A 17,528-nucleotide genomic window follows, 5' to 3' on the forward strand; every position below is an offset into this window, starting at 1 on the left:
CCCTCCCCTTGGCCGCCGCCCCCCTCTAGATCTCATCTAGAGGGGTCGGCCCCTTCCCCCTTCACCCTATAAATAGAGGGGAGGAGGGAGGGCAGCCGCACCACATCCAAGGAGCAGCCCTCCCCCTCTCCAACACCCCTCCTCCGTTTGAGCTTGGCGAAGCCCTGCCGGAGAACCGCTGCTCCACCACCACCACGTTGTCGTGCTGCTGCTGGAGTTGTCTTCCTCAAGCTCTCCCTCCTCCTTGCTAGATCAAGGCGCGGGAGACGTCACCGGGCTGCACGTGTGTTGAACGCGGAGGTGCCGTTGTTCGACGCTTAGATCAGAATCAACCGCGATCTGAATCGCTTCGAGTACGACTCCTTCATCCGTGTTCTTGCAACGCTTCCGTTTCGCGATCTTCAAGGGTATGAAGATGCACTCCCCCCCCTCTCTCTCTCTCTCGTTGCTAGTCTGTCCATAGATTGATCTTGGTGATGCGTAGAAAATTTAATTTCTACAACGATCCCCAACAGTGGCATCATGAGCTAGGTCTATGCGTAGTTTCTATGCACGAGTAGAACACAAGTTGTTGTGGGCATCGATTTTGTCAATTTACTTGCCATTACTAGTCTTATCTTGATTCGGCGGCATCGTGGGATGAAGCGGCCCGGACCGACCTTACACGTACACTTACGTGAGACAGGTTCCACCGACTGACATGCACTAGTTGCATAAGGTGGCTAGCGGGTGTCTGTCTCTCTCACTTTAATCGGATGAGATTCTATGAAAAGGGTCCTTATGAAGGGTAAATAGCAATTGGCATATCACGTTGTGGTTTTGGCGTAAGTAAGAAACGTTCTTGCTAGAAACCTATAGCAGCCACGTAAAAAACTTGCAACAACAATTAGAGGGCGTCTAACTTGTTCTTGCAGCATATGCCGTGTGATGTGATATGGCCAAAAGGATGTGATGAATGATATATATGTGATGTATGAGATTGATCATGTTCTTGTAATAGGAATCATGACTTGCATGTCGATGAGTATGACAACCGGCAGGAGCCATAGGAGTTGTCTTAATTTATTGTATGACCTGCGTGTCATTGAATAATGCCATGTAATTACTTTACTTTATTGCTAAACCGTTAGCCATAGTAGTAGAAGTAATAGTTGGCGAGACAACTTAATGAAGACACGATGATGGAGATCATGCTGTCATGCCGGTGACGATGATGATCATGGCGCCCCGAAGATGGAGATCAAAAGGAGCAAAATGATATTGGCCATATCATGTCACTATTTGATTGCATGTGATGTTTATCATGTTTTACATCTTATTTGCTTAGAACGACGATAGCATAAATAAGATGATCCCTCATAAAATTTCAAGAAAGTGTTCCCCCTAACTGTGCACCGTTGCGAAAGTTCGTTGTTTTGAAGCACCACGTGATGATCGGGTGTGATAGATTCTAAAGTTCGCATACAATGGGTGTAAGCCAGATTTACACATGCAAAACACTTAGGTTGACTCGACGAGCCTAGCATGTACAAACATGGCCTCGGGACACAAGAGACCGAAAGGTCAAACATGAGTCGTATAGTAGATACGATCAACATGAAGATGTTCACCGATGATGACTAGTCCGTCTCACGTGATGATCGGACACGGCCTAGTTGACTCAGAACATGTATCACTTAGATGACTAGAGGGATGTCTATCTGAGTGGGAGTTCATTAAATAATTTGATTAGATGAACTTAATTATCATGAACTTAGTCTAAAATCTTTGCAATATGTCTTGTAGATCAAATGGCCCATGCTAATGTTGCCCTCAACTTCAACGCGTTCCTAGAGAAAACCAAGATGAAAGACGATGGTAGCAACTATACGGACTGGGTCCAGAACTTGAGGATCATCCTCATAGCTGCCAAGAAAGCGTATGTTCTAGAAGCACCGCTAGGTGAAGCACCCGTTTTCCTAGCAACTCAAGACGTTATGAACATTTGGCAGTCGCGTAGTGATGATTACTCCCTGGTTTAGTGCGGCATGCTTTACAGCTTAGAACCGGGGCTCCAAAAGTGTTTTGAGCAGCATGGAGCATATGAGATGTTCCAAGAGCTGAAAATGGTTTTCCAAGCTCATGCCTGGGTCGAGAGATGTGAAGTCTTCGACAAGTTCTACAGTTGTAAGATGGAGGAGAATGGTTCTGTCAGCGAGAACATACTCAAAATGTCTGGGTTGCACAACCGCTTATCTCAGCTGGGAGTTAATCTCCCGGATGATGGGGTCGTTGACAGAATCCTCCAGTCGCTTCCACCTAGCTACAAGAGCTTTGTGATGAATTTCAATATGCAGGGGATGGCGAAAACCATTCCTGAGGTATATTCAATGCTGAAATCAACGGAGGTGGAGATCAAAAAGGAACATCAAGTGTTGATGGTCAATAAAACCACTAGTTTCAAGAAAGGCAAGGGTAAGAAGAACTTCAAGAAGGACGGCAAGGGAGTTGCCGCGCCCGGTAAGCCAGTTGCCGGGAAGAAGCCAAAGCACGGACCCAAACCTGAGACTGAGTGCTTTTATTGCAAGGGAAACGGTCACTGGAAGCGGAACTGTCCCAAGTACTTAGCGGACAAGAAGGCCAGCAACACCAAAGGTATATGTGATATACATGTTATTGATGTGTACCTTACCAGTACTCGTAGTAGCTCTTGGGTATTTGATACCGGTGCGGTTGCTCATATTTGTAACTCAAAACAGGAGCTGCGGAATAAGCGGAGACTGGCGAAGGACGAGGTGGCAATGCACGTCGGGAATGGTTCCAAGGTCGATGTGATCGCCGTCGGCACGCTACCTCTACATTTACCTAGGGGATTAGTTTTAAACCTCAATAATTGTTATTTAGTGCCAGCTTTGAGCACGAACATTGTATCTGGATCTCGTTTAATGCGAGATGGCTACTCATGTAAATCCGAGAATAATGGTTGTTCTATTTATATGAGAGATATGTTTTATGGTCATGCCCCGCTGGTCAATGGTTTATTCTTAATGAATCTCGAACGTGATGTTACACATATTCATAGTGTCAATACCAAAAGATGTAAGGTTAATAATGATAGTCCCACATACTTGTGGCACTGCCGCCTTGGTCACATTGGTGTCAAACGCATGAAGAAGCTCCATGCAGATGGACTTTTGGAGTCTCTTGATTACGAATCATTTGACACGTGTGAACCATGCCTCATGGGAAAAATGACCAAGACTTCGTTCTCCGGAACAATGGAGCGAGCAACCAACTTATTGGAAATCATACATACTGATGTGTGCGGTCCAATGAGCGTTGAGGCTCGCGGTGGCTATCGTTATGTTCTCACCCTCACTGATGACTTAAGTAGATATGGATATGTCTACTTGATCAAACACAAGTATGAGACCTTTGAAAAGTTCAAGGAATTTCAGAGTGAGGTAGAGAATCAACATGACAGAAAAATAAAGTTCTTACGATCAGATCATGGGGGAGAATATTTGAGTCACAAATTTGGTCCGCACTTAAGGAAATGTGGAATTGTTTCACAACTCTCTCCGCCTGGAACACCTTAGTGTAATGGTGTGTCCGAACGTCGTAATCGCACTCTATTGGATATGGTGCGATCTATGATGTCTCTTACCGATTTGCCGCTATCATTATGGGGATACGCTTTAGAGACAACCACATTCACTTTAAATAGGGCACCGTCTAAATCCCACTACAAGAAATCTATTAATCCATGACGGATTTCTGATGACGTTCCTTAAAACCATCACGAAAACCGTCATGGATCAGCAAGAGGCGAACAGCCGCCAAAGCGGTAACCCCTTCATGACGGACATCAAGGAGCCGTCACGAAAACTGTCATTGATCGACTAGCTCGGCCTCGTTTTTTCTTTGTTTATACACAATCCACTCGGTCACGGGTGGCTCTTGTTGATGTGTCATACATGTTCTTTATTTGGCTCACATGTTAGTTGGATGATTTGTATATAAAAAATAAAAGGAAAGCAAGGAAAGGAAGGGCGCGCTTGAATTTGGGTGGCGCGAGGAAGGCGCGCGCGAGGAAAGGAGGGAGTGCGCCTAGAATTCCATTAGCGCGCGCGGTGGTAAAAATTTCAAGCCCACTAAAGCCCATGTGAGCCATTCACAGTATAAGACCTAACCCTAAGCTCCGTCTTTCTCCCTCTGCCGCCGCCCCCATCCCCAATCTCCTCTCCCTCCTCCGCACCCTCTCCATCTGGTGGTCGCTCCTTTCACCACCCCTTCCCCCACCTCCCTGCTGAGCCCTTTCTCTTCCCCGGCCTCTCTCGTACCTCCTCCATTCCCATTCCCAGTGGCACCTCTGCGTCCTCCACGGCTCCACCCTATGCTCTACCATTCCCGATGACCCTTACTCTGCCCCATCCTCTGATCCGCAGCTTGTGCTGTAGATTAAGCGAGTTCGATGGCGGAAACAAGGAGCGATGACAACAGCGTCTTGGGTGCGCTGGATCCGGCATCGATCTCAACACCGACAGTAGCCTTGTCGGAGCAGAGCAGCTGTGCGATGGCCGGTCTACCGCGACGACTCGCTGGAGGCGGCAGTGAACTCTAGTCGCCACTGGCCACTTGTCACCGGCTCAACGCGTTCGACTGGAGGCAGAGCAATACTGTCAACAAGGTAAGTACCAGGGCAGCTGCGGTGAGTGTGCACATCGGCAGATATGCATGGTGAGCTTATCCCCTTCCACACCAACTTGTGATTTTGTTCTTTCATGGCCGATGTGTCTATGCAGACGCTGGCTCTAAATTTAGAACCTGCTACTTTTATATTCCTTGATTTTTTGCACGCATGGTTACTGCTAGCTTAACACAACACTTTTTGATGTTTCTCTGGTAACATGCATTCAGTTGATGTACTGGTGGTTGGTTGAGTGTCCGTACGTGATAGATCTGTGTTTGAGTAATGATCTAGACCACAAACTTAAGTTGCCGGATATATCTGCATATACAGAAGCTTCTCATGTTTGCATGTTAATGTCAACTAGCTGTGGTGTACTGGTGATTTTACTTGATTATGCCAAAAATTACATGATAGAGGTGTCTTTGATTTATTGTCAACTGATGGTGGTTGGTCATCATGCAAGCCACCCCTTCTCTGTTATTTTGTACAAATATGTGATTTTTCGTACAGACTTTTGTTCTTGCAATCTATCATACATGGGCTTTGTTAATTATATATGCCATACATGTTCATCGACATCATTAGTGAACAAATCATTTTGCTCTAGAAACAACGAACACGTTTGAGAGTTCTATGTTCAGTTGTGTATGATTGTTTTTTTGTTGTTGCGCTGTCTTTGGCTATAATTCAATTCATACTCAAAATGATAAGCTCAGAGCATATTTTCTCTTTCTCTTACTAAGAAAATATTGTGTTTATAATTATATGTTGAATAGTACTTGTGTTATGCATATATCAATGGGTCATGAATTTAAAGTGAATGTGAGTGTTGTGCATATGTGATTCTTTTTTCATTTTAGCTGAGCGTGAAGTTTGTGAAATTTGCTTAAGGTCCATCCTGTCAAGTCCATCATGAAGGAAAGGAAGGTAATGCGCCACCACCCACTGTACCTTGTTCCTTCTGAGTTCTGTTTGTATGCATTTGGATCATTTTCTTTTAAATTCAGTTAGTAAATTAAGATGCTTGGGGTGACATAGTTCTTTAAGGATTAGTTTCAATGTGGACTGTTATATAGTTCGAGTGCAAGAATTAATTTAGATCGGTGGGAGTAACACTTTTTCCTCTACAAATATTGTATTGTACCGTTTTCAGGACTACAGAAATCCTGTCAAGAACATTGACTGATAAGATTTTACTGTAACTAACGTACTTATTGTCTGCTACAAGAACCAGGAAAGATATGGGTAACTTGATATGGTACTTGACAGTCTACACAGCAATATTTATGTCAAAAATAGAAGTCAGAACTGGAGAACAAAATAAAATACACATGATAGTACAATTTGTACCTTAAAATTCGCCAAAGAGGAGTTATGAAGGCCACATGACTGGCTCCCACTGTCCCAATAGCAAATCATGGTGGTTCTAAGCTTTTTTTATGGAAACAAAAAACATAGGACTTTTATTCCATTGATTTCTTTTTTTCGTATGATCGACTAGAAAAATATAAAATAAGTGTATCAAACACTAAAATACAAAATAAGCGTATCATCTGCAAGCAAGTGTTGTTTACTATTGTCAGTGCTTTGAGATGAACTATAAACACTCAGTTTCATGTGTCTGCGTGGTGGATATTGTTTCATAGTCATGCCATTTTTTTTGGCTGATTTATGTCCTCTACTGCTGCAGTACTTGGGAGTTCCGTGATGTGTATTTTGTTGCTTTGTCACTTATAGGTCAACTTGATTACATTTCAGTTCACACACATTCCTTTGGATTAATTTTAAGCAACCCAATGTTTATTCTTGTTTTATAGTACATCGTTATTCTCTTTTATAGGCATTGCAAGATTTAAGAATTTTTGACATGTAATTAATCTTTTTATGTTTGTTCTAAGTCTCTTATTTCTACAATCTATTCATATATACAAATCTGTAGTGTTGTAACTATGTGTATGATTAGGTCCCATGCTACTTGTTGCCACTTGTTGTTTCTTTTCACACGTTTAATTAAATTTGTTGCACTATGCACCCTGTGTTGGGTATCGTAGTAATTTCAAAAAAATTCCTACGCACACGCAAGATTATGGTGACGCATAGCAACGGGAGGGGAGAGTGTGATCTACGTACCCTTGTAGATCGACAACGGAAGCGTTAGCGCAATGTGGTTGATGTAGTCGTACGTCTTCACGGCCCGACCGATCAAGCACCGAAACTACGGCACCTTCGAGTTCTAGCACACATTCAGCTCGATGACGATCCCCGGACTCCGATCCAGCAAAGTGTCGGGGAAGAGTTCCGTCAGCACGACGGCATGGTGACGATCTTGATGTACTACCGTCGCAGGGCTTCGCCTAAGCACCGCTACAATATTATTGAGGACTATGGTGGAAGGGGGCACCGCACACGGCTAAGAATATGATCACGTGGATCAACTTGTGTGTCTAGGGGTGCCCTCTGCCTCCGTATATAAAGGATCAAGGGGGGGTGCGGCCGGCCAGGAGGAGGGCACCAGGAGGAGTCCTACTCCCTCTGGGAGTAGGATTCCCCCCCTTTCCTAGTTGGAATAGGATTCGGGAAGAGGGGAAAGAGGAGAGAGAGAAGGAAGGGGGGCGCCGGCCCCCTCTCCTTGTCCTATTCGGACTAAGGGGGAGGGGCGCGCGACCCAGCCCTGGCCACCTCTCCTCTCTTCCACTAAAGCCCACTAAGGCCCATATACCTCCCGGGGGGTTCCGGTAACCTCCCGGTACTCCGGTAAAATCCCGATTTCACCCGGAACACTTCCGATATCCAAATATAGGCTTCCAATATATCAATCTTTATGTCTCGACCATTTCAAGACTCCTCGTCATGTCCATGATCACATCCGGGACTCCGAACAAACTTCGGTACATCAAAATGCATAAACTCATAATATAACTGTCATCGAAACCTTAAGCGTGCGGACCCTACGGGTTCGAGAACAATGTAGACATGACCGAGATATGTCTCTGGTCAATAACCAATAGCGGAACCTGGATGCTCATATTGGCTCCTACATATTCTACGAAGATCTTTTATCGGTCGGACCGCATAACAACATACGTTGTTCCCTTTGTCATCGGTATGTTACTTGCCCGAGATTCGATCGTCGGTATCTCAATACCTAGTTCAATCTCGTTACCGGCAAGTCTCTTTACTCGTTCCGTAATACATCATCTCACAACTAACTCACTAGTTGCAATGCTTGCAAGGCTTATGTGATGTGCATTACCGAGAGGGCCCAGAGATACCTCTCCGACAATCGGAGTGACAAATCCTAATCTCGAAATACGCCAACCCAACATGTACCTTGGAGACTGAAAGTGCGTTATATCGACTAGAGGGGGGTGAATAGGCGATTTTTATGGAAGTCTTCAAAACTTGGGAGTTATGAAGACAAACAGTGAAGATTATGCCTATTACTATGCAGCGGAAGTTAGATTACACTAGGCCAGCCATGGTCATGTACTCAATAGAGTGAGAGCACAGTGACAAACAGCTTCAGTGTAATAAGGATCAAGTAGGAAGAAGTTATGAAGCCAAACAGATCATGCATTCACGTTGTGAAGACAAATGATAAAGCAAACATGCAATGACTTCACAATGAGTAACAGCAAGAGAAGGAAGTGAAGATGAAACCAGTGACTCGTTGAAGACAATGATATGTTGGACCAGTTCCAGTTGCTGTGACAACTGTACGTCTGGTTGGAGCGGCTAGGTATTTAAACCTTAGGACACACAGTCCCGGACACCCAGTCCTGAACACACAGTTCAGGACACCAAGTCCTCACCGTATTCTCCTTGAGCTAAGGTCACTTAGTCCTCGCCCAATCACTCTGGTAAGTCTTCAAGGTAGACTCCCAAACCTTCACAGACTTCGTTCACTGTCAATCCACAACGTCTCTTGGATGCTCTGAACGCGACGCCTAACCGTCTGGAGGATTCACAGTCCTCAAGTGTAATAAGTCTTCAGATCACATAGACAAGAAGACTTAAGTGATGCCCAATTTACTCTGGCTCTGGGTGGTTAGGGCTTTTCTCCTCACTAGGAATTTTCTCTCAAAGGCTTCGAGGTGGGTTGCTCTCAAACGACAAAAGCCGTGCACTGAAATCTGAGCCACCAACCGTTTATGGTTGTGGGGGTGGGCTATTTATAGCCACTTGGCAACCCGACCTGATTTGTCCGAAATGACCCTGGGTCACTAAGGAACTGACACGTGTCTCAACGGTCAGATTTTGAACTCTCGTGGCGACTTTACTTGGGCTACAAGCAAAGCTGACTTGTCCGGCTCTGGACAAGATTCGCTCTCATTGTCTTCACTCGAGGACATAGGTTTTTGATTTAGGCATCACTTCAGTCATTCTGACTGGTTCTCCTGGACCCCACTTAACAGTACGGTGGTTCCTATGACTCAACACAAAATAAAAAGAACTATGAAAGATCTAAGTCTTCGAGTTCCATAGGCTTCATAACGTGTCTTGTTTTGTCATAGTCTTCAATGTGAATATCTTCATATACCACCTTTGTCTTCAATGTCTTCATACATTTTTAGGGGTCATCTCTGGTAGTAAAACCGAATCAATGAGGGACTTCTACCTGTGTTTTCCTGCAATTCTCACAAACACATTAGTCCCTCAACTAGGTTTGTCGTCAATACTCCAAAACCAACTAGGGGTGGCACTAGATGCACTTACAATCTCCCCCTTTTTGGTGATTGATGACAAACTAGTTGAAGTTTTCAACGGGGAATATAAAGTGTGAAGTTTGTAAAGGAATTGTCTTCATAAGTTGCAAGAGCTCCCCCTGAAGATGTGCATATAAGTTAATTTGCTTTTGGAATGCAAATGCACATGGCAGGTTGTACTTGTGGAGATCAGCTTCAGCTTATGATGACAATCCACTATGCATGTGAAAGTATATGAAGATAATGACATGCATAATGGAAAATGGACGTCTGCAGAATGAGATGAGTGCAGAATTTATCTTCGCAAACCGAGTGGTAAACAAGTAGCAGACGACCATCGAGTTTTAGTGTTTACAACTCAAAAGAACCAAATGAAGCAAAAACAAGAGTTGTAAACACGAAGCAAAGTATAACAAAACAAGGCACCCGCCCATGTTGACCCGCTTGAAGACTATAAACATCATATGCGTCTCCCCCTTTTGTCAGGAATGACCAAAAAGGTTTGAAGACATAGAGTTTTCTATGCTTTCCCAGGCGCAGCAGGGTCGGTGGAGTTGTTTGGCGGTGCTGAGCTTTGAGGTGCTGAAGCGGGTGGTGGTGAAGTAGCATCATCATCTTCATCAATGATCCTCGCAGTGACGGTGGCAGCAGATGAGGAATACTCAGAGTCTTCAAGTGACGGTGTGTTGCGCATCACAGCCCTCCTAGGAGGTGTGGTGTCAAATTTGAATCGCTCTGTGAAGCCATCCTCTGCAAGTTCAGCTTCAGTGCAGATCATTGAGAGCCCTTTCCACGTACGACGGCAAGTCTCATGTGTAACGAAGGCATTCTTGGTGGCCAGGTTTCGAAGATGATTGACATCCACCAAGAGGCTCTTCATCTGACGTTTCAGCCAGTCGTGATGCCTATCTTGCTTTTGGTGAAGGGCCACAAGAAGCTCTCGGTCAGTGAGGACACGAGCACGCTTCTTGGGTCTTGGAGCATTTGTGCTATCTGTGGCTTCAGTTGATGCTGGTGCACGTGTAGTGCCAGCCATCGGATAGACCCTAGACATGGCTTCAACACCTTCAACATTCTGCGTGAAGCTCTGGTGTTCGGCATTCTGAAGACTTATTGGTTGCTTGGCAGGCTCAGGGTATATTGCTTCAGCAGAGATATCCACATCTGGCAGGAAGATGCGATGGTTTCGGGCTGAGGGTTGATACGAAATTGTAGAGTGCAGTTTGATCAGCCTCATCACCCAAGGGGCATAGAACTTTAGACCAAATAAGTCCGAGCCTGATGCAGCAAGTTGTCGTATGAAAAGATCCTGTGCGTTGAAGCATTTGCCATGCATGATATAGAATATGAGAGTCTTCATTGCACCCTCAATTTTGGCATGTGGAGAGTGTCCCTTAATGGGCCAGAGAGTCCGCCGGATAATATGATATATGGTCCTGGGCAGGTACTCTAGGTCTTCAACGAAGAACTCAATTGGATAGGGTGCATCCTGAGGCAATGGCTTCATCATTGAGAGCATCTGACTCATATTTGTTTCAGGTCTCTGGAAAATACTCTCAATAGCTTCAGAATGTGGTTGGCAGCCTTCCTCAAAGAATTCGCCTGGAGTGGGCAGGCCGGTGAGCTCAGTGATATCAAATGCATTGGCTTCATGATGGACATTTCTGGTCATCCACTCTAGGATCCAAGTCTTCGGATCTCTGTTGTATCCTTTGATATGGAGAGTGGCATAAAACTGAAGCAGAAGCTCTTTGTTCCAGTGCTCTTCATCAGTCATGAACGGCAGCAGACCCACTTGCCTGAAGCAGTCCAAAGCTTCCTCAAGACATGGCAGACCAGCAATAGCTTCAACCTCAAGGCGCTTGTGAGGGAAGATGCGACCTTGGTTGTATAAGATGCAAGAATAATAGCTGCGCTATGAATAGCTCCAGAACCTGTCTGATACAATCCTTTCCCTTGAATAGGGGTTCTTGGAGCTATTGAAAAATGTGTTGTCTGCCTTGAAGCTGTTTATATCAAAGGAGCCAGGTGCTGATGCAGGACCTGGGAACCTTGGAAGCCTTGGGACTGGCTTCTGGACATGAGGCCTGTGCTCTATGTGATAATCAAATTGTGGACCTGCAGCAGACTCAGGAACTGAAGTGTCTGGCTCAGTGGCTTCGCTGTCCGCTGAAGCATTTGGTGGGGCGGGCTCCACATTGGCTTCAGTGTTAGTAGTTTGAGGGACAACTTCAGGCACGTTCTCCTGGGGAACTGCATCTTGATGGAGCAAGGGAGTGGGTTCTGGAGGTGCTTCTTCATTGTCTTCGGCTGATGCAGCCGGAATTTCTGCAGACTGGACTTGAGGCCGTGGACCTTTGCGAAGCCTACGGAACGCAGACGACGCTTGTGGTGTTGGAGTGGGCTAGGCCTCAATGTCTTCTTCTTCCTCCTGAGGGCGATCTGCCCATGACTCATCTTGGGCCATTGGCGTCAGAGGACGTCCAATGCTGATGAGTTCGCTTGTTTCAAGCTGAGGAAGGGATGCATCACCTTGCACATTGTCCTGATGACCAATGTCTTCAGCAGCTATTGGATCGGCTGCTGGAATATCTTCAGCGTCAGGTGCCTCTGTGGGAGCAGGCTCATGAACTGTCAGTCTTCTTTCTGCATTGGGGTGAATGACAGAAAGGGGTTCAACCATCAAGGGCTCTGTGGGAGCAGCCCTAGATTTCTTGGTCTTGCGCTTCTTTTTGTTGGGGGCAGTAGGAGAGGCTTCAGAGCTCTTCCTTTTTCTGGCTTCAGCTTCTGCAGCTCTTGTCTTCTTTAGCTCTGAAGCTATTGACCGGCTCTTTGGCTTCGAGCCGGTCGTGGCGGTTGGGAAGACAATCCGAGTAGCTGCTTGTTTTGATGCCTCTGGTTCACTCACAGCAGACTGCTTCTTCTTCTTTGCGGCCATCTTGGGGTCGATGCCAGGACACCCAAGTGCCTTGCGCTTTTCAGCCTCGTTGTAGGCTTGAACACATTTATCTGCCAAAGACTTCATCCTTTCACGCGAGCCCTGAGCTTCAGCATGCTTTTTCAGAAAGTTTTCTTTGAGTTCATGCAGCATGATTTTGAAGCTCCTCACTTCCTGCACGCTGAGGCTGGCCATGTGCTTCTTAAACTGAGCCTTTTCGTGATCAATTTTCTGCTTCAGCTCAACAATGCGCTGAGCAATGGCCAGTTCTGAAGCAATTGCGCCTTGGAAGGCGACGCTGAGTCCAACAGGCAGCTGCAGATCATTGAAGCTTATGTCTGGTGAGTCAAACCATTCATCGATGAAGCTGTGGATGATGGCGACATCAAAGAGAGGCAGATTGTTAAAGATTTCAGCTTCTTCTTTGCTTTTGATAAGCTGCTCTAGAGCGTCATCTCCCAGATCTTCATCGCTTGATAGATCAATGGCTTCGCTGCGCAGAATGGCAGCAGTAGTGAGCTCTTTGCCGGTTTGTTGCTGAGGCTCCTTTTCTTTCCGGGGCTTGGAGACGCGGGATACGTCTTCAGACTGCACACTGACTTCAGGAGGTGCAGTTTTCAATGGCTTCGCCCTTGAGATTTTTGAGGCAGGGGCCGGCTTCGAAGCTTTTGGTTTCTTTGTCTGCTTTGGCTTCGGCACAACAGGAGCTTCATCAGACTCAGAATCAGCTGGAGGGTCATTCACAGCAGTCCCTTGGACTAAGATGTGGGTGATCAGGCCCTCAAGATTGGCAAATGGACCGATGATATTGGGTTCCGTGTCGCGTGTGCCATCTGCCCTTGGTGAGGAGGGACCAGGGTTGAAGTCAAGCCCAAATTTCTTCTTGTTTAGCTTCGCTGACTGTTGAGTAAACTGAAAGTTGCGTTTGAAGAGATTGTCGTCACGACACCAAAGAAGTGACGACGGATGTGCATCATCAGGCTGTGGCCCTCGGACCATGCATGGGTAGAAGCCTTGAGCAATGGCTTCATCTCTGGTCCTGGGTACAAGGTTCTTGTATAAGATATCCCCCCATGGACTCTTGATAGCATTCTTTTCGGCATACTCCTGGGTGACGAAGCGATATTTGAACCACTGTTCTGCCCAATAGCGTCGAATCCATTGGATTCGAGTCTTGCGCTGCCCATAGCTCTCTTCTGGATCTGTTTTGTACATTTCTGCCAAGTCTTCAGGCAGATCCTTGGAAGTTCCCTCACGTCTCTGTCTGCCCCCCTTTCTTGCTGCTGCAACTGAAGCCATAAACTTTAACTTGAAAGGCTTCAAAACTTTCAAAGGCTTCAAAGGCTTTCTTTTTCTTGACAAACAGGAACTGGCTTCAGGAGAGTTTATGTGATGCTGTAGGAATTCTGCAAATGAATGCAGACTATGAGAACCGAAGGATTCTCCCACGGACATGTACCTGTGACAGCATTAAGGTGCGAGGGAAGGGGAAGAGGTCATATGCATTCTCAGAAGGTTTTGAAGATTAATCAGTTTAGAAGACATTGACCTCATTGTGCGAAGACATTCACTTATAGATAAGAAGTTGGTTCCAGATTTGTACGAACCCATAGATCAGTACAAGTGAGGAATCTAACTACTTTATGAAGCACAAGTGAATATACTAGGCATGTTATGAGATGCAGCGAGAGATCTAACTGGTGTGAAGAGAAACTTCTTATGGTAGAAAGTGACGGAACCATGAGATCAAAAGAGGCTGTAAAAAGAAGTTTTATTTACCACACTGGAACTGCTAGACGGAAGGAAGTTGATGCCGAGCAGTTCAGTCCTCCGTGCCCTAACTTGGCGACGGAAAACACCTACGGCGACGGCGGAGAGGACGATGTCCGCGGTCGGTGTGAGGACGGCGTTGGAGAGGTTGCGACAGTGAAGTGCTTCGTCTCCGGCGTCGTCGAGTGCTAGCGGTGGCGCTAGGGTTCGTGCGAGGATGGAAGAAGGAGATAATGACCGCGGTAAGTGTGAATTTATAGACTCAGAGGCGGCACTGTGCTATTACGCAGGTGCCCCTGGCGGTTCGCATTTGAGGCACGCGTGGCCAGTTAGCAGAAGTTTGGGGTTTGTTCCACGACCCACGAACGCCTAAATTGTCGGGCGGTCGTTCCTGCTTCTCCGGATCTTATGAGGAGGAATGAGCATTAAAAACGGACTTTTATGGTTGTCTCTATGTCTTCAACTGATAAGGACACAGTGAAGACATTCGACAGTTTCAATAGAATGCATATGACTTGGAGAGATAGAGTTTGAGATAGAAAGCATAGAGAGGTTAGGGTCCGATCACATTCACTTAGTTCAAAAGATTCAACCAAGAAGACATAGCTATAAGTGAATGCTGTAGAGGACAGAATACTAGAGCATATATATCTATTTAATCAACGTAATGAAGATAATCATGAAAACATATTGAGTTCGAAGCCAAGCTAAATGTGAAGATATTGCAAGGTAACGCCAAGAGTTAAACACTTCAAAATGGAACATTTGGTGGTGGCGTTACCCACCGTATAGGAAGTATTAGACCCAGACACGGCGCACAATTATCGTGGCGCTCCGAAGTCAAATTCCACATTAATGTATTCACACTTAGAATGTATGTCTTCATTGATTGAAGATATACTTTACTTTGTGTGTTGCACATCTAAGTCATCAATATGCATAAGTGTTAGGATGAGTGCCTGATCACAGGATATTTGAGGATTCCAGGATATTTAGCTCACACCGTAACTTGCAAAACCTCTTCTCATCCAAGGGCTTGGTGAAGATATCTGCCAATTGCTCTTCAGTGTTGACGTGTATGATATCAATGTCTTCCTTCACAACATGGTCTCTAAGAAAGTGATGACGAATTTCAATGTGCTTTGTCTTCGAGTGCTGAACTGGGTTGTTGGCAATCTTGATGGCGCTTTCATTGTCGCAGTAAAGTGGCACTTGCTTCAGATAAATGCCATAATCCTTGAGTGTTTGCTTCATCCATAGAAGCTGAGCGTAGCAAGATCCAGAAGCAATGTATTCAGATTCAGCAGTGGAGAGAGATACACAGTTCTACTTCTTTGAAGACCAACATACAAGTGATCGTCCCAGAAAGTGACATGTGCCTGATGTTGACTTGCGATCAACTTTGTCACCAGCATAATCAGCATCCGAAAATCCAACCAAATCAAACTCTGAGCCCTTTGGATACCATAATCCTAGAGTTGGGGTGTGAGCCAAATATCGAAGAATTCGCTTCACAGCTAAGTGATGCGACTCCTTTGGTGCCGCTTGAAATCGAGCACACATGCAAACACTAAGCATAATATCTGGCCTAGATGCACATAAATAAAGCAAAGACCCAATCATGGAGCAGTATACCTTTTGATCGAACTCTTTACCATTGTCGTCAGGACCTAGATGATGTTTGGCTGGCATCGGTGTTGTGAAGCTTTTGCAGTCTTGCATACCGAACTTCTTCAGGCAATCTTTGAGATACTTCTCTTGAGATATGAAGATGCCATTGCGCTGTTGTCGTATTTGAAGACCAAGGAAGAACTTCAGCTCCCCCATCATGGACATCTGATATTGCTCTTGCATCATATATCCAAACTCTTCACTATACTTCTGATTGGTGCAGCCGAAGATAATGTCATCCACATATATTTGGCACACAAACAGTTCACCATCGTATGTCTTCGTGAAAAGAGTGGGATCCAGGGAACCAGGTATGAAGCCTTTGCTCTTCAGAAAGTACTTGAGTGTATCATACCAGGCCCTAGGGGCTTGTTTGAGGCCATACAGTGCCTTGTTGAGCTTGTATACCATATCAGGATGTTTTGGATTTTCAAAACCAGGTGGTTGTGCAACATACACTTCTTCTTCAATCTTGCCATTGAGAAAGGCACTTTTAACATCCATTTGATATAGAAGTATGTTATGATGATTTGCATAGGCTAGCAATATGCGTATGGCTTCAAGCATAGCCACAGGAGCAAATGTTTCATCGAAGTCAATGCCCTCCACTTGAGTATATCCTTGAGCAACGAGACGAGCTTTGTTTCTGACAACTTGACCATGCTCATCTTGCTTGTTGCGGTATATCCATTTGGTGCCTATTATGTTGTGCTTCCGTGGATCAGGACGCTTAACCAGTTCCCATACATTATTCAGCTCAAACTGTTGAAGCTCTTCTTGCATAGCTTGAATCCATTCAGGTTCCATGAAGGCTTCTTCAACTTTCTTGGGTTCTGATATTGAGACGAATGCGAAATGCCCACAGAAGTTTGCTAGCTGAGTTGCCCTTGAACGAGTGAGTGGACCAGGTGCATTGATGCTGTCAAGTATTCTGTCAATCTGCACTTCATTTGCAACACGAGGATGTACAGGGCGAAGACTTTGCTCTTGCTGATCTGTGTTGTTGTTTGGAGGAATGTCTTCATGCCGAGCATTGTCTTCATGTTGATCAGGTGCTGAGATGATGAGTTCTTCTTCAGGATGAGCTTCAGAAGGCATAATCTCTCCAGTTCCCATAAGCTTGATTGATTCACTAGCTGGAACTTCATCTAGCACATTTGGCAGTTGTTCTCTTTGTGAACCATTTGTTTCATCAAACCGCACATCCACTGTTTCGACCACTTTGTAATGGAAGAGATTGAAGACTCTATAGGAGTGTGAATCCTTTCCATATCCAAGCATGAAGCCCTCATGTGCTTTTGGTGCAAACTTTGAGGTGTGGTGTGGGTCCTTGATCCAGCACTTTGCGCCAAATACTCTGAAGTAACTGACATTTGGCTTCTTGCCAGTTAGGAGTTCATAAGAAGTCTTGTTCAGAAGCTTGTGAAGATAAACACGATTGATTGTATGGCATGCAGTATCAATGGCTTCAGTCCAGAATTTTCTTGGAGTCTTGTATTCATCTAGCATTGTTCTGGCCATTTCAATGAGTGTTCTGTTCTTGCGTTCGACGACGCCATTCTGCTATGGCGTGTACGGAGCTGAGAATTCATGTGTGATGCCCAAGGTATCAAGATATGTATCAAGGCCAGTGTTCTTGAATTCAGTGCCATTATCACTTCTGATGTGCTTTATCTTGGCGCCAAAATTGTTCATGGCTCGATTGGCGAAGCGTCTGAAGACATCCTGCACTTCAGTCTTGTAAAGGATTATGTGTACCCAAGTATATCTA

The sequence above is a fragment of the Triticum urartu genome, chromosome 2A (assembly GCF_056163025.1).
Source record: "Triticum urartu cultivar PI428250 chromosome 2A, HENAU_Tu73, whole genome shotgun sequence".
NCBI classification, from domain to species: Eukaryota; Viridiplantae; Streptophyta; class Magnoliopsida; order Poales; family Poaceae; genus Triticum; species Triticum urartu.